This window comes from Oncorhynchus gorbuscha, linkage group LG08 (assembly GCF_021184085.1).
Source record: "Oncorhynchus gorbuscha isolate QuinsamMale2020 ecotype Even-year linkage group LG08, OgorEven_v1.0, whole genome shotgun sequence".
Taxonomy (NCBI): domain Eukaryota; kingdom Metazoa; phylum Chordata; class Actinopteri; order Salmoniformes; family Salmonidae; genus Oncorhynchus; species Oncorhynchus gorbuscha.
The window spans coordinates 62,549,378-62,573,621 of record NC_060180.1 but is presented as its reverse complement, the minus strand read 5'-3'; the positions used below and the strand labels follow the sequence as shown (position 1 = coordinate 62,573,621).

Below are 24,244 nucleotides of genomic sequence, written 5' to 3'. Positions count from 1 at the left end.
CAGCCATCTGTAAATAAGTCTCTACACCAGTGGTCACCAAGATTTCCTGAGTCAAGATCACGTTCTAATTCAAAATGCAGGCCGAGATCTACCGCTCAGATTTGATTTAAACGTGACATAAAAAACGTAAACCTATGCAACATTGACCAATTAAAAACAGTTATGTTTTTGCAGAAGGCTATATGCCCAATACATTATCACTGCATATTGGCTATGCTTGAAATTCCCTACCAATGTGGTTCTTTTCAGACCATTTTCAAATGATATTTCAAAATTGTAGGTATATGATCACACTGGTAATAGGTCATTTGTTGCATTACTTGTGATGCACAGCTGAGTGAGCATGATCATTTCCTTTTTTTACTGGACTGATGACCTGCATCTGATGGTCAGTCTGAGGTGAGGGAGGGAGCAGCGATGAGGCTGCCTCTCACCAGACTCACCGTCCCTCCTCTCTCCCTTCCTCCACTGAGAAAAGGAGACAGTCTTCCAGCTGATGGTCAGTCTGAGGTGAGGGAGGGAGCAGCGATGAGGCTGCCTCTCACCAGACTCACCGTCCCTCCTCTCTCCCTTCCTCCACTGAGAAAAGGAGACAGTCTTCCAGCTGATGGTCAGTCTGAGGTGAGGGAGGGAGCAGCGATGAGGCTGCCTCTCACCAGACTCACCGTCCCTCCTCTCTCCCTTCCTCCACTGAGAAAATGGGACACAGTCTTCCAGCTGATGGTGAAACTTAAGTCGCATTGCATTATTTCTGCCTCATGCACCAATTCATGTTGTTACTCCTATGACCAGAGAAAGTAAAATATTCCAGGATATTAAAAAAAGGCAAGACAATAATAAAAGCAACGCAAGCTTATGGAAACACTTTACTAGACTCATTCATTGCAGGTGCAGTGCTGGTTGTAGCGTGAGTGAAAGTAGAGAGAGCTCACATTTTATGTCTCATAAAAAAAAGTGTTGAACAAGGTGTTGACAGTGCTCAATAACTTAAACATGAACTTACTCATAAAAACAGCAGCTCTTTGCTATATTCGTTGAGTCTCTCTATAGTCATTGTCTTAAAAGTTTTGAAATCTTACATTATCAACTTTGCTGTGCGTTCAAGGCTTTGTTTTACAGTCTATGGCACGAGAAAATTGTGCAGACCCGGGGATCAGAGCTGTCCAATTAGCCAGCGGCAGGCCTATAGGTGTAATTGATTTGCTCTCTGGGACTGCCGGGTAGGCGGAGTTCTACCTTCAGGACACATGAAATTGTGTCAAGCAAAAATCGGCTCTTATCCAAAACAATTAGGGTTAAGGCACAAAGACAGATTTTTCACCTAGTTGGTTAGGGGATTCGAACAAACAACCTTTCGGTTACTGGTGCAGTAAGATCACGTTCGCAGTCTAAAAACAAGCAGAGATCTACCACTATTTTTTTTTACCTTAACATTGCTATTGTTATTTTACAGCTGCTCTGTAATTATTTGTTACTCTTTTTCTTTTATTTTTATGAGGTATTTTTCTTAACTGCATTGTTGGTTAAGGGCTTGTAAGTAAGCATTTCACTAAGGTCTACACCTGTATTCAGCGCAGGTGACAAATAAAATGTGATTTGATGAACCTAATAAAAACAGTTGTGTAGGAATGAGGTTTGTGCAGTAGGACTAATACATTATCACAGCATATTGGCTATATGACTGGCCTCCCAAAATTGTTAATCAGACCATATTATATTTCACAACTCGAGCTTTGATAACAAAATAGATCAGTTGGTGTTGCACTTGTGAGACACAGTTGAGCATAAATTGAAATGTGCGTTTGGTCAAGGTGCTTTCAAGACAACTGGGGCCCAAGGTAAAATCATGATGTCAGTGATCTTAAGGTTGGAAAGTCGGAGGTCTAGAAAGATGCCAGAGTTTCTGACTTGGAATCCCGAGTTGGATGACCGCTCAAAACTATGTTTCCCAGTCAGAGCTAGTTTTCCCCAGTAGTTCCCAGTTGTCTGAGATTTGAGTTCCCAGTTGTTTTGAACATGGATTTAGTATCAGTGGAGAGAGGGAGAGAACAGAAGAGAGTCCCGCCTCTCACGGTCCCTGAGCTCTCCTTTCTTTCCTCCGGTGAGACTGACCAGAGAGAGGACGAACAGTCTCCCACCTGATGACTAGAGAGAGGACGAACAGTCTCCCACCTGATGACTAGAGAGAGGACGAACAGACTCCCACCTGATGACTAGAGAGAGGACGAACAGTCTCCCACCTGATGACTAGAGAGAGGACGAACAGTCTCCCACCTGATGACTAGAGAGAGGACGAACAGTCTCCCACCTGATGACGAGAGAGAGGACGAACAGTCTCCCACCTGATGACGAGAGAGAGGACGAACAGTCTCCCACCTGATGACGAGAGATAGGACGAACAGTCTCCCACCTGATGACGAGAGAGAGGACGAACAGTCTCCCACCTGATGACGAGAGAGAGGACGAACAGTCTCCCACCTGATGACTAGAGAGAGGACGAACAGTCTCCCACCTGATGACGAGAGGACGAACAGTCTCCCACCTGATGACTAGAGAGAGGACGAACAGTCTCCCACCTGATGACTAGAGAGAGGACGAACAGTCTCCCACCTGATGACGAGAGAGAGGACGAACAGTCTCCCACCTGATGACGAGAGAGAGGACGAACAGTCTCCCACCTGATGACTAGAGAGAGGACGAACAGTCTCCCACCTGATGACTAGAGAGAGGACGAACAGTCTCCCACCTGATGACTAGAGAGAGGACGAACAGTCTCCCACCTGATGACTAGAGAGAGGACGAACAGTCTCCCACCTGATGACGAGAGGACGAACAGTCTCCCACCTGATGACTAGAGAGAGGACGAACAGTCTCCCACCTGATGACGAGAGAGAGGACGAACAGTCTCCCACCTGATGACTAGAGAGAGGACGAACAGTCTCCCACCTGATGACGAGAGAGAGGACGAACAGTCTCCCACCTGATGACGAGAGAGAGGACGAACAGTCTCCCACCTGATGACGAGAGAGAGGACGAACAGTCTCCCACCTGATGACTAAACTCGAGTCGGATTGCATCTGCCTCATGCACAAATTCATGTTGTTCATATGAGAAAGTTAAATATTCCACGATATTACAATAGACACGATAAGCTACTAATACTAAAACGCGGGGCCGTTGATAGGCCTACACTTGGCTACTCATTCATTGCAGCGCTAGTGGAAGTAAGGAGAAGTGCGTTTTATGTTTTGTAATAGTGTCGAATAAAAACAGTGTTGACAGTCCTGAATAAAAAATGTAACATGAACTCACTCATAAAAACAGCAGCTCTTTGCTGACGGTCTCTATGTGGTCATGGTTTTAAAAGTTATTAACTCTTACATAGGCTAGTAGCCTATCAAACTTTGCTGTGGGTCGTGAGAGTTCTGTGGGCGTGGTGATTTGAGCTATCCGATTGGCCAGCGATTGGCCAGCGCAGTAGTCGCAGCACTCGATTTAGTCACCGGTCCGCCAGGTAGGCAGAGTTTATCTTCTGTAACAAATGAAATAGTTAAAAATGTGAACACTGAGTACCTGCTGCGCAGGGCTTATGAATCAAGTGCACCTACCGCCAAATTCACAACACGAATAAAAATGGAACAAAATGGAGCGCAAGCCTTTATCGCTGGATTTTCTACAGAAATGTTTGGTGATCGACAAGGAATGCATTGAAAATCATAGCCATGAATGTCAAACAAAATCACCCAGCCCTATGCCTATCAGTGTCTGTTGTTTCTTGGAGGGTGAAAACAATAGATTTGCATTTGAACATTCATATGAACAGGTCTGCCTGAGAGGCCTTTAGAAGCCACAACATAACAGCCTGAGACCCAGGAAGGCTTAACGCCAAGCAGAAGCAGACCAAAGGTGAGGCATAAGCACAACCCCAGCAGGACAGAAATGTCACTCTGGATCTAATCCTAAAACGAGATGATTCACTGTGAAGGCTTCGGCCCTTTGAGAATCAGTCAGTGTGCACAAAGGGGCGTGATGTGCACCCTCCTCACATAACAGCACGGCAGGAAGTCAAGTAGCTTAGATGTACACTAACTTAAATGACAAGACATTGGGCCTAGGCCCACATCCCAGAAAAAAAAGAGGGTTCCTCTATCCTGAATGCCGCTGAAAGTAGCTCTCCTCGCAATCAAGCGCAAGTACACAGTGTCTGCCAAGGAGTTCTTGCACAGGGCTCTACACTAAATGTGTACAGTATGCAAATTATTGGTAGGCCTATTTTCCAGGGCTCAGGAGTGTTTGATTGGCCTGTTATGTGTTGAATGGTTGAGGTATCAGGGTTTTGGGAGTCAAAAGACCATCTGGGAGGCCTCACACTGGTGAGTGTTAGGCCACATGATCAGATCAGCTAATTCTCTTGTCTCTCCAGAGGCAGGTGCAATCGACATTAAAAAAACAAGCAGCAGGTAGGGCAACCGTTGACTGGAGGCAAAACACACACACAGAGATGCGTTCACTCTGTCAGGAAAAGGCCTGAAGGGGCCCTGTTTTTTTTTACAGCTGCGTCTCCATTGATGTGTCAGGAATCAGACAGATGGGTCTAAATTGCCTCCAGAGGATTCACATGAGCTGAGAAATATGAGACCAGGGCCACACTATCACAACCATCAACACAATAACACAACCTAGCCTAGATGGCCACACTATCACAACCAAAAGATGAAACCAACACAGTAACACAACCTAGCCTAGATGGCCAGACAATCACAAAAGTGACTCAGTAGTACACACTAACATAACTGAAACATGAGACAGCCACATAACCATAAATAAAATGGCCACACTTTAATCTCCGATATGACACAACAGAGACAGTATCTGTAGCAAAATGCAGACAAACTACATTACCACAACCAAGTCGCATTATCACAATCCTAAATTGACACTGCACAGCCACATTTTCACATAGCCTAACCTTCCAGAGAATTCTAATGAGCCACAATGTTATCACCACAGCAATCTCTGAATTAGCCCAGCCAACTCAAACAGCCCAGACATAAAAATAGCTAGCCTGGCTGAGACTACAGCCACACTTTAACAACGCCTATAACAGTGACACAATACAACCTAGCCAGTAAATGACACTATCATACAATGTAAACAGTAAATTAACTCAAGTATAGTACAACCATCAGAGAAAATTCACGAGCATCAGCAGCAACTGCAAGGCTTTATTACAGCTAGCTTAGTTTTCGCACATTACAGCTGCAATATGTAACTTTTTTGGGTGACCAGACAAAATTCAAAATAGAAATGTGAGTTATAGATTGTCATTCTCATTGAAAGCAAGTCTAAGAAGCAGTAGATCGGTTATGTACGCTATTTCTATGCTTCCCGTTTTAAAGTTTTGTTTTTGCGTCTTATTTTCGGTTTTATACCCCAGCTTCAAATAGCTGAAAATACAATATTTTTGGTAATGGGAAATATATTTCACAGCGGTTTAGATGGTACAATGATTTTCTACACTACAGTTAGAGATGTCTATGGTCAACCTTCAAGACTCCCACGGTCTACAGTAAATGCCTTTGTACTCTACTCACTCTCCCTCCTACCCCTCCTCTACCTCTCCTCCTCCCTCCTGAGTGCCAGCTTTATAACCAGTCTCAGTAAAACTCCACTGCTCCACTTTAAACCCCCCCCCCCTCACACTCCTCTTTTCCCTTCCTCCCTCTTTCCTCTGCCCTCTTTCTCCCTCTCTCCCCATTTTTCTGCTCCCTCCAGGATCATATCAGTGGAGCTGTCCTAGTGAACGCTGTCCGACTGACCCAGTCTCTCTCTATTGCTCCTCAGACGGCATGCTACCATGCCTCAGACACTGTAGCGTACTCATGTACAAGAGTGCACTATTGTTTGAGTACAGAAACTGAGGTTGTTGGTTAGCAGTGTTTGCTGGACCCCAGGTAGAGTAGCTATGCAGTCATAGTTATCTCAGGAACCATGGATATTTAATGTCACTTCCAGTGCCAACAATTCTTTGACTCAAAATGTTTGAGACAAACATAGCCAGCCTTAAAATGTCCTAATCAAAATGTGTGACGTCTCGCTGACCACCACATCATGCCCTGGGGCTGAGAAATGAACGTCCTAGATTATAGAAGAGAGGACATGTGGTACAGGTCCTGCTGAACATAGCACATCACTAGCTGTTTGATGTGTAATTAAATTACCTAACTAACCTTTGTAAGAGTCACAATAAGTTGCTTTGTGTCCTCTGAGATCAGAAGTAAATTAAATTGACCACCATGTACATGGCAGATTTACCTCTGCTATTTCATAAAGCCAAAGCATATCCCTTATTGATTGGCAAGTGATTGTGTTGCAATAAAATGTTTTATAATGACTAAAACCACCACATTGCAAGTCTATTAATCAGATGGCTACTATGCATTCCCAGCAGGTATCCAGGGACTTCCTTTCATGATTCATCTACCCTTTCTTTTCAGATCAGTGCAGATGAAGAGGAGAGTGAGAGGGAAAGGAAGCCCTTTCTAGACTATTACGATGCACCCCATGCTGCGCCCAACAAGAAGAACGAGGGGGATAGAAGACCTGACTGTCTGGTCGTGCCTTTTGGAAAACAGCAGAAACTCACTCTCACAGCTGTAGAAGATCTTTCTGTTCAAGAAGACGCCAAGCAATAAAACAGAATGTTGGACGTAAAACATCAGCATCCCAAAATACCTGCCTCTCTCTTCCAAGGAGGAACACTAACCATGAAAGTGGGAAAGTAACTGGTCGTGCCTTGGCTAATGGTTATTTATTTATTTCACCTTTATTTAACTTCTCTAGGAAAGGGGGCAGCATTTGGAATTTTGGATGAAAAGCATGCCCAAATTCAACTGTCTGCTACTCATCCCCAGAAGATAATATCGTAGATTTTCTGTAAAGGGACCAGGACAACTGATCCATGTAAGGGAAAGAATGAATAGGGCCATGTATCGTGAGATTTTGAGTGAAAACCTCCTTCCATCAGCAAGGGAAGATGGAACGTGGCTGGGTCTTTCAGCATGACAATGATCCCAAACACACCGCCCTGGCAACGAAGGAGTGGCTTTGTAAGAAGCATTTCAAGGTCCTGGAGTGGCCTAGCCAGTCTCCAGATCTCAACCCCATAGAAAATCTTTGGAGGGAGTTGAAAGTCCGTGTTGCCCAGCAACAGCCCCAAAACATCACTGCTCTAGAGGAGATCTGCATGGAGGAATGGGCCAAAATACCAGCAAAAGTGTGTGAAAACCTTGTGAAGACTTACAGAAAACGTCTGACCTCTGTCATTGCCAACAAAGGGTATATGACAAAGTATTGAGATAAACTTTTGTTATTGACCAAATACTTATTTTCCACAATAATTTGCAAATAAATTCATTAAAAAATCCTACAATGTGATTTTCTGGATTTTCCCCCCTAATTTTGTCTGTCATAGTTGAAGTGTACCTATGATGAAAATTACAGGCCTCTCATCTTTTTAAGTGGGAGAACTTGCACAATTGGTGGCTGACTAAGTACTTTTTTCCCCCACTGCATCTAAGAGGGTGCCCATGGTTACGGATTTAGGGTTGTACCTGGTAGGTTCCTTGATAATTTGTGTGAGAATGAGGGCATCTAGCTTAGATTGCAGGACGGCCGGGGTGTTAAGCATGTCCCAGTTTAGGTCACCTGGCAGTATGAACTCTGAAGATAGATAAGGGGCAATCAATTCACATATGGTGTCCAAGGCACAGCTGGGGGCTGAAGGGGGTCTATAACAAGCGGCAATGGTGAGAGAATTGTTTCTGGAAAGGTGGAAGCTCAAATTGTTTGGGCACAGACCTGGATAGTATGACAGAACAATGCAGGCTAACTCCGCCCACTTTGGCAGTTCTATCTTGGCGGAAAATGTTATAGTTAGGAATGAAAATTTCAGCATTTTTGGTGCCCTTCCTAAGCCAGGATTCAGACACGGTTATGACATCCGGGTTGGTGGAGTGTGCTAAAGCCGTGAAAAAAAAAAACTTAGGGAGGAGGCTTCTGATGTTAACATACATGAAACCAAGGCTTTTACGGTTACAAAAGTCAAATGAGAGCGCCTGGGGAATGGGAGTGATGTTTGGGGCTGCAGGGCCTGGGTTAACCTCTACATCAGCAGAGGACCAGAGGAGGAGTAGGATAAGGTTTCTCAACCCTCTGTTCCGTTGACCAGCTCCGGTCCATGTGATGTTGCTAACTTGTCTGCTCTGTCAGATAGTGTCAACTCACTATTTCATCAGTTCTCAACTAATAGCTTTAAACTCCGCTATAAGGCGGAGAACCACAGCTTGCTAGTCCCTGGCACAGAAAAGGTTGAAAAACACAGGTGTAAGATGGTCTTTTACGTCGGCTAATACTCTCTGCTTTAGTAGTCTGATGATTCTCAGTGTATGATGTATGGATGCTCATGTGTTCGCAGATTGTTCCAGGTCAGGCATTTGCAGCAGCTTAGCGCTTCACTTCTAAAGATAAGTATTTAACCCCTTTATTATGGTAAGCCTAAATAAGTTCAGGAGTTAAAAAATTGCAAGAAAAGTCACAATAAGTTGCATGGAGTCACTGTGTGTAATAACTGTGTAATAAGTGTTTACCATGATATTTGAATGACTACCTCATCTCTGTACCCCACACACAATTAATTATCTGTAATGTTCCTTAGTCAAGCAGTGAATTTCAAAACACATATCCAACCAAAAAGACCAACGCTGTTTTCCAATGCCTTGCAAAAGGCACTTATTGGTAAATGGGTAAAAATAACAGCAGATATTGAATATCCCTTTGAGCGTGGTGAAGTCATTAATTACACTTTGGATGGTTTATCAATACACCCAGTCACTACAGGAAGCCTGTACAGAATAAAATATTCCAAAACATGCATCCTGTTTGCAACAAGGCACTAAAGTAATACTGGAAAACGTGGCAAAGCAATTCACTTTTTGTCCTAAATACAAAGTGTTATATTTGAGGCAAATTCAATACAACACATTACTGAGTACCACTCCATATTTGAAAGCATAGTGGTGGCTGCATCATGTTATGGATATGCTTGTAATCACTAAGGACTGGGGAGTTTTTTTAGGATAGAAAAAGCAGGTCTAAGGCACTGCATCGCAACAGCCTGGGGTTTAATCGCCCCATAGGGTGGCGCACAATTGGTCCAAACCCGGGGGGGGGGCTTTATGTTTTCCTTTATGGTTTCCTCCAACACATTGGTGCGGCTGGCTTCCAGCTTAAGCAGGCGGGTGTTAAGAAGCGCAGCTTGGCGGGTCATGTTTCGGAAGACGCATGACTCGTCCTTTGCCTCTTCCGAGCCAGTTGGGGAGTTGCAGCGATGAGACAAGATCGCAATTGGATATCACGAAATTGGAATGAAGCTAAGCACAGGCAAAATCCTAGAGGAAGACCTGGTTCAGTCTGCTTTCCATCAGACACTGGGAGAATAATTCACCTTAAAATAAACTCAAACACAAGGCCAAATCTACACTAGTTGCTTACCAAGAAGACAGTGAATGTTCCTGACTGGCTGAGTTACAGTTTTGAATTAAATTTACTTGAAAATCTATGGCCTGACCTGAAAATGGTTGTCCAGCAATGATCAACAACCAATTTGACAGAGCTTGAAAAACTTTGAAAATAATAATAGGCAAATGTTGCACAACCCAGGTGTGGAAAGCTCTTAGAAACTTACCCAGAAAGACTCTGTAATCGCTGCCAAAGGTGCTTCTACAAGTACTGACTCATGGGTGTGAATACTTATGTAAATTCAATATCTATATTTCGTTTTCAATAAATGTGCTAACATTTCTAAAAACATGTTTTCACTGTCATTAGGGGTATTGTGTGTAGACATGCGAGAGAAAAAAAACTATTTAATCCATTCTGAATTCAGGCGGTAACAACAAAATGTAGAATAAGTCAAGGGGTATGAATACTTTCTGAAGGCACTGTAGGTCCTCAATGTTTTTAGGAACATGCCTACATTTTCATACAAGTGATATTTTCAAGTGACTTACTGGTTTTCCCTGTGCAAGAAAATGTGTAGGCTAGCTTATCATCTTCATGTTTCGTTTTAATCTAAACACAACAGATGTTAAGGAGGTACTTTTGGTTCATGTTTATGGCATAGAGAGGCAGCAGCACTATGGACATTCAGTACAAGCAGCAGTCATAACACTTTCAGGAGTGAAGCTAATGACTCCCTAGTAAAGGTAATACAATTTAGAGTTAGCATTTACTGCCTTTCTGTGTTCCTCTTGACATTATCCCTTGCTGCTTGCCATAGCAGAGTGTAGGCTAGCAGATAATGATATCCCTTTGCAAGGGGCAACAAACATGTAGTGTATAATAGCACAGCCTACTACTCCAGATTACTGGGAATAGTGAAATGAATAAAATGTATCACACTGACCTGACATTGACTGTGAGACCCATGTGTCAGACATGTCAGTCTCTCCAATTCGTCAAGGTTCAGCATTCCTCACAAATAAAACGTTTTAGTGATGAACACTAGAATCAACAGCTGCTGTTGTCTTGGCTGTGCCAGCCCAGGTGTGCAAGGCCAGGCCAGATAAGGGATGAGTTTATTGGTGAGCAACTGGGCAGGTTTAGTGTTCAATATTCATGTGATCAAGAGGGGAATTCAAATTGTCCAATTACACAGCAGGGACAGAATGTGTCAACGGTGTCATTATGTGTTGTTTCATGTCGGCAACCTATGACGCACACCGTCAGGTTTCTTGCCTAAAATGTTTGGCTACTGCTGTTATGCTATATGCATCACAGCAGTGTCAAGCTTTAATGGGATACTGTGAAATTCTGGCAAGTAAGCCGTTTTTCTACAGTCAGAAGAACTCGTGGATACCATTTTAATGTCTCTGCGGGCAGTGCGACGGAAGTTAGTTTTGCGAGCCAAAGCTAACTAGCAGTAGCGCAGTGACTGGAAGTCTACAAGTACAGTAGCATTACGCTAGCATACCTGTAGAGATAATTGACAGAATCTCGCAGTATCCCTTTAAAATGATTTAGGCCAGGGCCAAATGCAGATTTTTTTTAAAATGGTAGCTTAACTTTTAATGCACACATTTGATGTGTAATAAAAGGGACTTAAACATGACATTACTTTATGACCCCCACTGTTGGTCTCTTGTCATAAACCTGATCTAAGCATATCATGCTTAACATACTGTCAGTAGGAAACATATTATGTTATGTTTATGACTTATGCAGGCAGTATGACGGAATATTCAAATAAAGTGTTTCTGCTAAATTCATCCAAGCCTAATGCTTTTCCCTCGTATTCTCCTGAGAATCTGTTCACACTGATATAAAATACCCAAATGCATTTTCCACGCCAGCCTACCAACGAACACACACACTCTAATCCCAATATTTAGCTTTTGACACTAAACCTGTTGTGTGCAGCTGTGTACCAGGCACTGTAGATCAAATGATTCAGCCAGAGTTAGTTCAACTTAGTTCAACTGTTGTACCCCATCAGACCCAAAATATAAGCTTGTTTCAATCCAATGTTTGTAAACAAAGTAAATGTTAACAAACACTATATAGGAGCCTCAAAACATGGTTAAAACTAGAATGTTGATATCATGGACGGTCAGTACTTGCAGCCATAGCTCTGTCTATGAATTTGAGAGTTGTTGCAATTCTTCAGCACCATCCTTCAGCTTTTTACCAGAAACAGGGGCGGGGAATCCACTTAGTTAATGTTTCAACTTCTGATTGCCGCTTTAAACTATTGGCACTCGATGCTAACAGACCTAATGCTAATATATAATCAATGCAATACACTTGCACTTAATTTCCACTAATGTAATAAAGACAGTGTCTCAGCCTAAAAATGTCAGTCAAAACAGAAAAACACCTCAATATATCAGAAGAACCATAACATTGTCCTGTATGCCATGTTCTCAGTGGACTGGCGAGTCCAAGTTTCCCTGCTCGTTAGCGGGCAATTACTCGAATTATGTCACATCTCATAACCCCATACAATCATACAATAACCATGCTGACTACGCAATCCCCCAGCGCTCGAGCCACCCAAAACATCATAATGACAGAATGTTAAAACCGAAAAAAAGAGAGCAACATTGAGGTTTAGTTGCATCGTTTCGTTGTGACCTGCTGCTTCAGGCTGGTGTAATGACGCAACGTTGTAGAACTAGTGTAGCTACTAAATTACAGCCACCAACAACCTGTATGGAGCATTGTGAGCCCAAAAAAACAACAGTGGAGTACGCACGAACGTTGCCCGGTGCTTGCATGCCGGTTGAAACACGACGTCGCACATGTTCACGAATTTATTCTGAAATTGACTTTACTCAGACTTGACTTTATTCCATATTTTGTGTTTAATAACTAGCTAGCTAGTTAACATCATTCAAACAATCCATTCAGCCTACGGTGATGGAGAATTGAGGGAAACGGACGAAAAAAGTCAAGAATGCATGGCAACGCCAGTCTGTGCAGAATATATCGGCTACTAGACAAGCATATGGTAAACCATAGGTCAATTCCTTACCTTGATACCCAGCGAAGGAAAACAAAGGATACTGCAATATCGTTCCGTTATACAGAACGTGTGGGGATGGCCTCCAAACTGTAGGGCAACACCAAACAGCTAATTCAACGCAATCTGCAGCGCACTGTACAGTCCGTATCCATACAATGACGGCGCCAGGGAAAGGGGTGACAAGGGACATATTCCAAATGTTCTTGCATACGAATCTTCGTATAATGATTTAAATTCACATTGCTTGATTATTATAACATAACTGTTGATGAATTGTTAACGATAAATAATTGGTGCTAGAGATATGATGTTATTTTTCATTCTCAGTCGATTGTGCACCCCTACCATTGTAGATGTTGCGCCCCATTTTCTCTTAAAGGAGATGCGTCCTTTTTATGAAGACGGATCATGCTGGCTGGTATACACTTTCATCAAAGCAATAACGGAGCAAATGTTCCAGTTTTGATATATTTCTGTGACATAATTTAATGATAACCATTTCCCTAACCATAACCCGGTGATCTTCAGGCATTGGCATAGACAGACATTCGTTTATATATTAATATTCATTTTGTCCATCTCATATCACTTTAATCAGCCTCATTGAATAATTAGGGAGCATGATCCAATCTGTGCCTTGAAATGAAAGATGCGCCTTGTGACTTTTTAACAAAAGCACATATGATCATGTGCCTCGAAGTTCTTTTTGTTCTTTATGCAAGAATGAAAGTGGTCACTTATAAGTAGGCTACACAGACAGGGAATACCTCCAAAACACACACAGACACACTCTCTCTCTCTCTCTCACACACACACACACACACACACACACACACACACACACACACACACACACACACACACACACACACACACACACACACACACACACACACACACACACACACACACATAGACACGCTCACACACTTGAATGCACACCCACACAAACACACAGACACTTGAACACACACACACACACACACACACACACACAGACACGCTCACACACTTGAATGCACACCCACACAAACACACAGACACTTGAACACACACACACACACACACACACACACACACACACACACACACACACACACACACACACACACACACACACACACACACACACACACACACACACACACACACACACACACACACACACACACACAGCTGTGCTGTTCCCAGTCTCTACCACATCCATACTCACCATCAACCCATGCTTGCTTACACAGTCAGAAATAAACCAACACTATCCTTGAAAAGTAAAATCCTCAAATTATGTCACTGTGAATACAAGCAGACACTTGAGAACTCTTAAGATTCTGGTGTCCTCGTAGTTTAGACAGAACAGTCATAGATTAGTACAAATGACCCTCTTTTGTCTCAGGGCCCTCAGTAAACCTCCCATCTGCCTTTTCACCAGCCTCATTAATGTTAATTGCTGCAGGATTTATGGAGATGCAACAGGATTATGGTTCCTTCATTCCCCCTCTCACCACAGGATTACAGCTCCTTCATTCCCCCTCTCACCACAGGATTACAGCTCCTTCATTCCCCCTCTCACCACAGGATTACAGCTCCTTCATTACCCCTCTCACCACAGGATTACAGCTCCTTCATTCCCCCTCTCACCACAGGATTACAGCTCCTTCATTCCCCCTCTCACCACAGAATTACAGCTCCTTCATTCCCCCTCTCACCACAGGGTTACAGCTCCTTCATTCCCCCTCTCACCAAAGGATTACAGCTCCTTCATTCCCCCTCTCACCACAGGATTACAGCTCCTTCATTCCCCCTCTCACCACAGGATTACAGCTCCTTCATTCCCCCTCTCACCACAGGATTACAGCTCCTTCATTCCCCCTCTCACCACAGGATTACAGCTCCTTCATTCCCCCTCTCAACACAGGATTACAGCTCCTTCATTCCCCCTCTCACCACAGGGTTACAGCTCCTTCATTCCCCCTCTCACCACAGGATTACAGCTCCTTCATTCCCCCTCTCACCACAGGATTACAGCTCCTTCATTCCATTTACATTTACATTTAAGTCATTTAGCAGACGCTCTTATCCAGAGCGATTTACAAATTGGTGCATTCACCTTATGACATCCAGTGGAACAGTCACTTTACAATAGTGCATCTAAATCTTAAGGGGGGGGGGGTGAGAGGGATTACTTATCCTATCCTAGGATAACAGTCAGAAATATTATTATTCCCCCTCTCACCACAGGATTACAGCTCCTTCATTCCCCCTCTCACCACAGGATTACAGCTCCTTCATTCCCCCTCTCACCAAAGGGACCTTCAGAAACACATGGTACTAAGCTCTGTTCCACTGTCACACAAATAACCATTTAGGATGCCCTTCCTTGTGTGTCCCATGCCAGGCCTGCTGGAACCCTACCAGTGCCAGGCTTGTCCTACAATGCCATCAGCTCCCTCTGAGCTGACGGGGATGGATATTGGCACCATTGGCACAGACACTCCAGGGGTTTCCATGACTGCATGAGAGACGGGGGTACTGTTGGGAGATTGTCAGAATGAAGAAGAATGAAATCAATAAAACAATGCTTGTACTGCAATCCATGAAGCATCTTACTAGATATTCAGACTCACTGAGTCCTTCCTTTCTCGAGGATATCCTTAGATGCTTCTCAGACAAAAGACATCTCCGGACAGACATTGAGGCATTTGGTATTGAATATCTAATATAATGGGGAAGGGTTTCAGATACCATTCGCTCATTATGCATCTCATTTCCCAACCTATCCTGTATCTTATAATGCACTACTTTTGACCAGAGCCACATTAGAGCTCTGCAAAGCACTATGGGCAACAGGGTGTTATTGGAGATTTGATGTCTATCTGGAGAAATGGGAACAATAGAACAACAGGAAGTAGGACAACCACATCTGATGATTTAGTGGCGCATGGAACAGAAGTCAGGAACTTTAAGGTGGCAGCACAAAACTCTCCCATGGAACACAGCAAGAGAGCAGGGCATTGACCCGAGTGGCGCAGCGGTCTAAGGCACTGCATCTCAGTGCTAGAGGTGTCACTATAGACCCTGGTTCGATCCCAGGCTGTATCACAACCGGCTGTGATTGGGAGTCCGATAGGGTTGCACACAATTGGTCCAGCGTCATCCTGGTTATTATGCGAGGGTTTGGCCGGGCGAGGCCGTCATTGTAAAATAAGAATTTGTTCTTAACTGACTTGACAAAATAAAGGTTAAATAAAAAATGGACAATAACTGCTTCTCGCAGACATACAGCACAGTAATGTCAAGGGTCCCTACTCAAATAAATCATAAATAAATAATGAAGAGATCATAAATCGTCTGTCAAAGGGCCTTCAGTCAAGCATCGACAGTGTGTCTGATATCATCACATCCATTAGATAAAACAACACCTCAGAGACCAGACAGTGAGATCAGATCACCCCCTGCTATGCTAACACTACTATATCACCTCCCTCACATGTGGCTGCTGGCATTACGTTCTGACCTAGGTGCAGGGTGTTATTATAATCATTGTGACCAGCTGCTGTGTGGGATACAGAGGGGGCGGAGGGGTATGTGTTGAGGGGTTGGAACCCTCTGAGGAACAAATTGTGTGGAATTTAATCAGAAGCGAGCCCCTGCGCACCCACCTCCTCGGCCTCATTGTCCTCTTTTCAGGAGGAGGGTCTTCAAATCAATCCTGATGGCACGCTGCCATGCCTGGCCCACGACTGTGCAGTGATTAGAGAGAGAGAGATGAGAAAGAGATAGATAGTGAAAGGGAGGGATGGACAGTGAGATGGAGAGAAAGGGAAGGATGAAAGATTAACAGGGAGAGTTGGAAAAAGGGATATATGGAAGAGAGAGAGAGAGAGAAAGGGATGGAGAGAGAGAGATGACTGCTGTTACAGCCCAACATATTTGATTTAATGTTTGTTATCTCTAATTGGCCAAGTGAGGCATCTTATTGTCTGTCTACAGCCATAATTAGACAGCAGGTTATTTCGAAAAAGGCCAGTGCTTTCATCTCTTTTAGACAAATCACAGAGGGTCTTCTGTGAAAATGTTGCATAAACTGAGAGGAATTAGATGTAGTGAAATGCCTAATTGAAGCTATAAACTAGTTGTGCCAGGAATTGGTGTTGTGGTCTTGGACTCTGATCGTGTGATCTCGTCGTGCTTGTGGTTTTGGTGTCATGATCACATAGTATGGCTCTCACATGGGCTTAGAAATCATGTTCCTCCCGGAGCCTAAAGAGAGATCACAGTTGATAAAATTCATGTTATTCAAACAACAGACATATTGTAGCAGCTCTCTAGATCCCTTATCTTGTAACATGACCCACTGTTATTGGATATTGTGAAAGCAGACAATATACAGACAGGAAGTCCCATAGTTTTTTTTAACGTTTTTTTTTTAGGAAGTCCCATAGTGTCAACACAATATCTCCTTTCATTTAGATTTCGCCTCGTAGCCTTTCAGTGTAGAGCCCTGCTTCTATTCATTTTGGTAGGGGAGATAGAAAGGAATGGGGAACGTGTCGAAATTCATTAAGTACACGCGCTGGGCTGAAAGGGAGGGCTGTTTCCCACTGAGCTCGCCTGCTTCTGAGGGCTCCGTTTCGGGCAAACCCTATATGCTGTTACTTAGCCATGACAAAACCAGGCCGGAACACCTGACTTCTTGTAATGACAGACGTACACACAAAAATGGCCAAACTATTTGTCGATCAAGAAAACAAAAACATTTGTCACATGATTTAGAAAGCTGTAACATGATGTTATGGGGAGACAAATTACACTTAAGGATAATTGACCTGTTCAAATGAAGATGATCCGCTTCCAATGATACTCCAATGAGGATTATACAACAAATAATTATTTGAAATAATTGAAGTTGGTCAATGACCCTATTGATATCATAATGAATCTATTCTAAACGTCAGAGCCAAGGGGTGTAAAAGGGCACAAGGCGAGACCCAAATGCAGACACAGGAAGCAGATGGTTGATTTATATTTATTATACCAAAAGGGGTAGGCAAAAGGCAGGTCGGAGACTGGCGAGAGTTCATAGACCAGGTCAGAGTCCAAATAGTACCAGGCGATAGGCAGGCTCGAGGTCAGGACAGGCTAGAGTTCATATGTCATGTATTGTCATATATTGTCATGTCTTGTCCCTGTGCTTTCTCTTCTACTCGTTTCCCCCTGTTGGTCTTATTAGGTTTCTTTCCCTCTCTCTATCCCTCTCTCTCTCTCTCTCTCTATCGTTCCGTTCCTGCTCCCAGCTGTTCCTCATTTTCCTAACGACCTCGTTTACTCTTTCACACCTGTCCCCTATTTTGCCCTCTGATTAAGTCTCTATTTCTCTCTCTGTTTCTGCTTCTGTCCTTGTCGGATCCTTGTTTTCTGTACTGTGTTCTTGTTCCGTCCTGTCGTGTTTTGCCTTCATCAGATGCTGCGTGTGAGCAGGTGTCTCTGTCAGCTACGGCCTGCGCCTACCCGAAGGGACCGGCAGTCTGTGGCCGCTTATCCTGTTATTCCCCTCTACAATCTAGAGGATTTCTGTTATCCCCGTTTGGACATTTCCTGTTAAGGATTCAGGATTTGTTTTTTTCTGTTTGGACTTGAATAAACTCAGTTTCTGTTAAGTCGCTTTTGGGTCCTCACTCACCTGCATAACATCATAAACCAGGTCAGAGTCCAAACAGTACCAGGCGATAGGCAGGCTCGAGGTCAGGACAGGCTAGAGTTCATAGACCAGGTCAGAGTCCAAACAGTACCAGGCGATAGGCAGGCTCGAGGTCAGGACAGGCTAGAGTTCATAGACCAGGTCAGAGTCCAAACAGTACCAGGCGATAGGCAGGCTCGAGGTCAGGCTAGAGTTCATAAACCAGGTCAGAGTCCAAACAGTACCAGGCGATAGGCAGGCTCGAGGTCAGGACAGGCTAGAGTTCATAGACCAGGTCAGAGTCCAAACAGTACCAGGCGATAGGCAGGCTCGAGGTCAGGACAGGCTAGAGTTCATAGACCAGGTCAGAGTCCAAACAGTACCAGGCGATAGGCAGGCTCGAGGTCAGGACAGGCTAGAGTTCATAAACCAGGTCAGAGTCCAAACAGTACCAGGCGATAGGTAGGCTCGAGGTCAGGACAGGCTAGAGTTCATAGACCAGGTCAGAGTCCAAACAGTACCAGGCGATAGGCAGGCTCGAGGTCAGGACAGGCTAGAGTTCATAAACCAGGTCAGAGTCCAAACAGTACCAGGCGATAGGCAGGCTCGAGGTCAGGACAGGCTAGAGTTCATAAACCAGGTCAGAGTCCAAACAGTACCAGGCGATAGGCAGGCTCGAGGTCAGGACAGGCTAGAGTTCATAAACCAGGTCAGAGTCCAAACAGTACCAGGCGATAGGCAGGCTCGAGGTCAGGACAGGCTAGAGTTCATAGACCAGGTCAGAGTCCAAACAGTACCAGGCGATAGGCAGGCTCGAGGTCAGGACAGGCTAGAGTTCATAAACCAGGTCAGAGTCCAAACAGTACCAGGCGATAGGCAGGCTCGAGGTCAGGACAGGCAGCGGTCAGGCAGGCAAATATGGCGTCTTGTTTTGACTTGGCAAAACAAGACGAACTGGCACAGAGAGACAGGAAACACAGGGATAAATACACCAGGGACTAATGGGGAAAACAGGAGACACCTGGAGGTGGGTGGAGACAATCACAAAGACAGGTGAAACAGATCAGGGGTTGAAAGTAGACTAACACAGCTGAATGCGTTTAACATGGTTGAGTGGGTGTCACGCTGGTATAAAGGATTTGGAGACAGGTGCAGGAATACACAATATGGGTTTTTAATACACTCAAAGCAAACACATATACAAAAACACTGGGCTGTACCCAAACAAAAGAGCGAGGGTAAACCTTGTTGAACGACACGGGACGATACCCAATAATACCCAATATATAAGACACGCAGCATAACAGCTGCACCAACGCATAGGTACTCACACCACCAACGGACATGGGAACAATAATTGACAGGACAATGGTAAACCAAACACTTATACAATTACTAATCACTGGGAATAGTGGCCAAGTGTGTGTAATGAAAGTTCTGGAGAGATTGGGTTTACAATGGGTTTAACATGGTTGAGTGTGTTTTCCCATGTCGATTGGCCCAAAGCACGTTGTTGGTTCATTGAACACTGATATGGAGACCAAATTGTTCTGGAATGCAGTGATATATATATCAAATTTTAAAAAACACCAGAAACCCTTTAAAGGCCCATTAATCTTAGTTAGTTAGGAAAGTCTATCCAATTTGACAAACATCTGTAAATGTTAGTAGGTGACATCACTTCATCCAGGTGTGTGGGGTTTACTGTATGTTTTGAATGGTCTCCTCCTTACGTGAGATGTTGGGAAGAAATGTAGTCCTTTAGTGTTCAGGTAAACCTCACTCAACCATGTTATTCTATAAACCATGTTAATAACCATATAATCATGTAATTCACTTGGCAGTGACATTATGTATAGATTAATCACACAGGCTATTATCAGGGTCATTGACCAATTTCAGATATGGCCATTGGCAGAGGACCTTAGGGGCTGTGGTTGGCTATACAAGTCGTAGAGCAGCATAGGAATCCTTGCTCGTTGGGGAGCATCATTGTGGCATGTTTTCCCTGGCAAAGCAGTTAATCAATGCAGTCTGAATGTGTTTAAAATCCCTGAAACGAGTGTGGTTAAAGGAGCTATTAGACAGCCGTCACAGCAGCATCATCATTAGCTGTCAATAGCCGTGATACAGTACAGTAACGACAGTGTGGGGTACATTCTGGGCCCCATTCCCAATCTGGTAAATCCTTTTCCATGGAAAACGGCCCGTGGTTCATTTTGCCAGCGGAGAATTGAACTCAACGGCAAACCTTGTGGAAAAGGGAGTGCTTGGGAAAGAAGGTGATACTGGTTATATGAGTCATGAATTTTGCAAACAGAGGGTAGTTATACTCGAGAAAACTTGGAAAGCAGCACATGACAAATTATGTCACCATCACCACGGTCACCTCTACAATAAACTGTTCATGTTGTTGTAAAAACTGTGCAGACTTTTACACAAGTGTTATGACCACATGTTATGTTGGTTGGAAGAAGTGTTAGCCTTAACAAAAACCAACTGATCAAAATAAGCTAACTGATGAGAGATGTCCACAAATTCCCATAACCTGAGAATGGCTGTGTCTTGTGTCTTACACAGATATCAGTGTGATGGCATTTCATGCAAGAAAGCACTTTCTACTTTATGCACCGCAGTGAAATGTATCTTATGACGGAAGCTCACTATCTCTCTCTCTCTCTCTCTCTCTCTCTCTCTCTCTCTCTCTCTCTCTCTCTCTCTCTCTCTCTCTCTCTCTCTCTCTCTCTTTTGTATCTCTCTCTCTCTCTCTCTCTCTCTCTCTCTCTCTCTCTCTCTCTCTCTCTCTCTCTCTCTCTCTCTCTCTCTCTTTCTCTCTCTCTCTCTGTCTCTTTTTCATCTCTCTCTCTCTCTCTCTCTCTCTCTCTCTCTCTCTCTCTCTCTCTCTCTCTCTCTCTCTCTCTTTGTGTGTGTCTCTCTCTCTCTCTCTCTCCTCTCTCTCTCTCTCTCTCTCTCTCTCTCTCTCTCTCTCTCTCTCTCTCTCTCTCTCTCTCTCTCTCTCTCTCTCTCTCTCTCTCTCTCTTTGTGTGTGTCTCTCTCTCTCTCTCTCTCTCTCTCTCTCTCTCTCTCTCTCTCTCTCTCTCTCTCTCTTTGCTTTGCGTCTCTCTCTCTCTCTCTCTCTCTCTCTCTCTCTCTCTCTCTCTCTCTCTCTCTCTCTCTCTCTCTCTCTCTCTCTCTCTCTCTCTCTCTGTCTCCTTTTCATCTCTCTCTCTCTCTCTCTCTCTCTCTCTCTCTCTCTCTCTCTCTCTCTCTCTCTCTCTCTCTCTCTCTCTCTCTCTCTCTCTCTCTCTCTCTCTCTCTCTCTCTCTCTCTCTTTGTGTGTCTCTCTCTTTTTCATCTCTCCGTCTTCCTCCCTCTCGCTGTGTCTCTCCTTTTCATCTCTCTGTCTCCCTCTCTCTCCGTGTCTCTCCTTTTCATCTCTCTGTCTCCCTCTCTCCTTCTCTCTCTGTGTGTGTCTCTCTCCTCATAGTAAGATAGAGGACATGTAAGGAGACTTCCAGACCTCCTCCGAGAGAGAAATCTCATGCTTGGGGGCAAACCTCAGAGGAAGCCTGGGTTTTTGCTGATTCAATAGCAGCTCCCTGCTTCAACAGCACCGAGGCTGCATCTGCAACCAATCTCCAGTATAATGTAGGTCATGTTCCCACACTCTCTGCTCCCAGAGAACTGGCAAGACAACGGTACAGACGGTCATGGCTAGAAGGGATCCAGCTTTTGTCAAATTAACGTCAGTCAGATTTGACTTTTCGTAGCAGGTTAGGAGAACTTACACAGCAGGTTATGAGAATTAACGTAGCAGGTTAGGAGAATTAGGTTAAGGTTAGGATTTTTTTATATTTTTTTTACTTTCAATGTTCATTTGACAAAAGCTGTAGCCATGACCCGAATGGACCCCACTCACAGAAACTCCCAGATCTGCCAATCAGGGCCGGGGCTGAGCTCTGTCTGGTATTCATATAGTAGAGATGTTCTCTAAGGTAACTAATGATTTGTAAGTCTGGAGCACTTTTTCATAACCTTGGTTAATGCTTGAAACTGGAGGAAAATATCTGAGGTGTTTCCTCATATTCCTGCTTGGATGTTGTTTTTAGAGGAAGCTGCCAACACTTACTTCATTGTAAGAGAGTACAAATACACAACACAGAGATACATGTATGATATTGGTGAATAGTGGTATCGTATGGTAAGTGCAGCATACAGGAATACCAGGTAGTTAAAGTAGTTCAAATCCATGTTCATATTCCCAGTGTCCTGACCATGCAAGAGAGGAGAGGGAACAAGAAGGAAAAGGAGGGCCAAGGATATTATATAGAGCGATAGAGGTGAAAAGGAGACGGGAAGGAGCGAGAGAAGGGAGAGTGAAAGGGAGCACGAACGAGAAAGAGTGAAAGGTAAAGAGAGGGAGAGGGGGATCATTGTGCTGATGCTCTCCTCCATTCCACATTCCTCTTAACAGCTGCCCCACTGATCACAGAGCCCAGACGAGGAAGTGCTCATTCAGGAAAGAAGCGTCTGCTGAACCAGCACAGAGAGGGAGAGAGAGAGAGAGAGAGAGAGAGAGAGAGAGAGAGAGAGAGAGAGAGAGAGAGAGAGAGAGAGAGAGAGAGAGAGAGAGAGAGAGAGAGAGAGAGAGAGAGAGAGAGAGAGAGAGAGAGAGAGAGAGAGACCGCATGCATATTACAGCGATATACAAGACTTATCTATGTAATCTAAATTCTACCATGTTAATTTCATTTGGAATGAAAAAATTATAGTCAAAATCTGTTTGTTTAGGTCTGAATACCATTATATTAACCTCTTACAGGGTTTTTGTTCTTTTAACAAGATAAGTATGTCTTTCAGTCTGTCTAAAATCACTTAAACAACAAGGAGAAAGGTCATATATTGGATTAAAGGTTAGAATCACAGTAACAAAGGAAAAGGATGGTTGGGGTGTGCTAAACTGCGTGGCCAACATCAATAGACACACTGCTTCCCTCTGCAGTTATTTAATACTACAAGCGAGCTAAGGAACTGTGCCTTCTCCCTCAGCTCAGCAGAGATGATGGGTTTATAAAGAGGGGTCAGAGAGGACATCCAGACGACGTTCTGGGCAAAGAGAGACTAGACAGAGTGTATGGAATTGTGAAAGATTGACATCAAAACAGTATTGTGGCTGAAAATTGCATGAGCCACCTCAGTGAAGGTTTGCTTCAGTGACACTCCAGGCCTTTTCACTCCTTTATTCAGCGCATGATATTTATCTTGCCCTTCCATAATGTATGTTTTTTATGTTTGCACTGTGGTAAAAGGTAAGTAGAAATATGCTTCTATGAGAGACACAGGGTGATGTGGGGCGGTAATTGGATGATCTTTATTTTCATACTGGATGCTGTTGCTCTGGGTATAAAGAGCAGAGGTTTCTGGGATAGTTGTTCAGTTTAGAGCTTGGTGCCAAGCCAGATGCCAGCTCTCTGCTCATATGATTTCTCATTGTATTTTATTTGTTGCTGAAGTTGTGTTGCTCTAATTATACCATGAGTCTTATCTGAAGTCACAGTGTCCATGGATTATCATTCTTTACCCTGGCCTTACAGTATACTGGGACCTGTTCTTCAAACTGAATCCAAGGCATGGAGTTCCTCTTTGTCAAGTCACAGGGTCAGAAATAACTCCCTGTATTAGTTTCTTCTATACCAGGAGTTCAGGATTTTCCACTGGTGTGACTCCCTATAGTTAGTCAGAACAGGAAGTGAGTACACTGGCATTGAGCTGCAGTCAGCCCATATGGAGATCATTAGGGATGATGAGTGGTGAGACCCTGACTCTGAGCAAGGCAAGATTTCTGCCTTACCCAAGACTTCCACAGCACTTTCCACCAAGGAGAAGAGCATGGTACAGTACAGACAATCAGTGCCAGTTGAAGAGAAAGGATGACAAAACTGTTGTAGGAGTTGTAGGTCGATAGCTTGTCTGCTGGGGAGATT

General features: G+C 43.9%; 1 protein-coding gene across 1 annotated transcript in view; it reads right to left on the bottom strand.

Moving 5' to 3' along the window:
• The window catches only part of LOC124040962 (protein FAM110B-like), a 47,144-nt gene extending 34,250 nt beyond the window's left edge, over nucleotides 1–12,894 (bottom strand). Inside the window, exon 1 of the mRNA XM_046358098.1 lies at nucleotides 12,593–12,894. The gene's annotated coding sequence lies outside the window, so the exon portion shown is untranslated. The remainder of the gene's footprint in view (nucleotides 1–12,592) is intronic.
• Nucleotides 12,895–24,244: the final 11,350 nt, after the last annotated feature.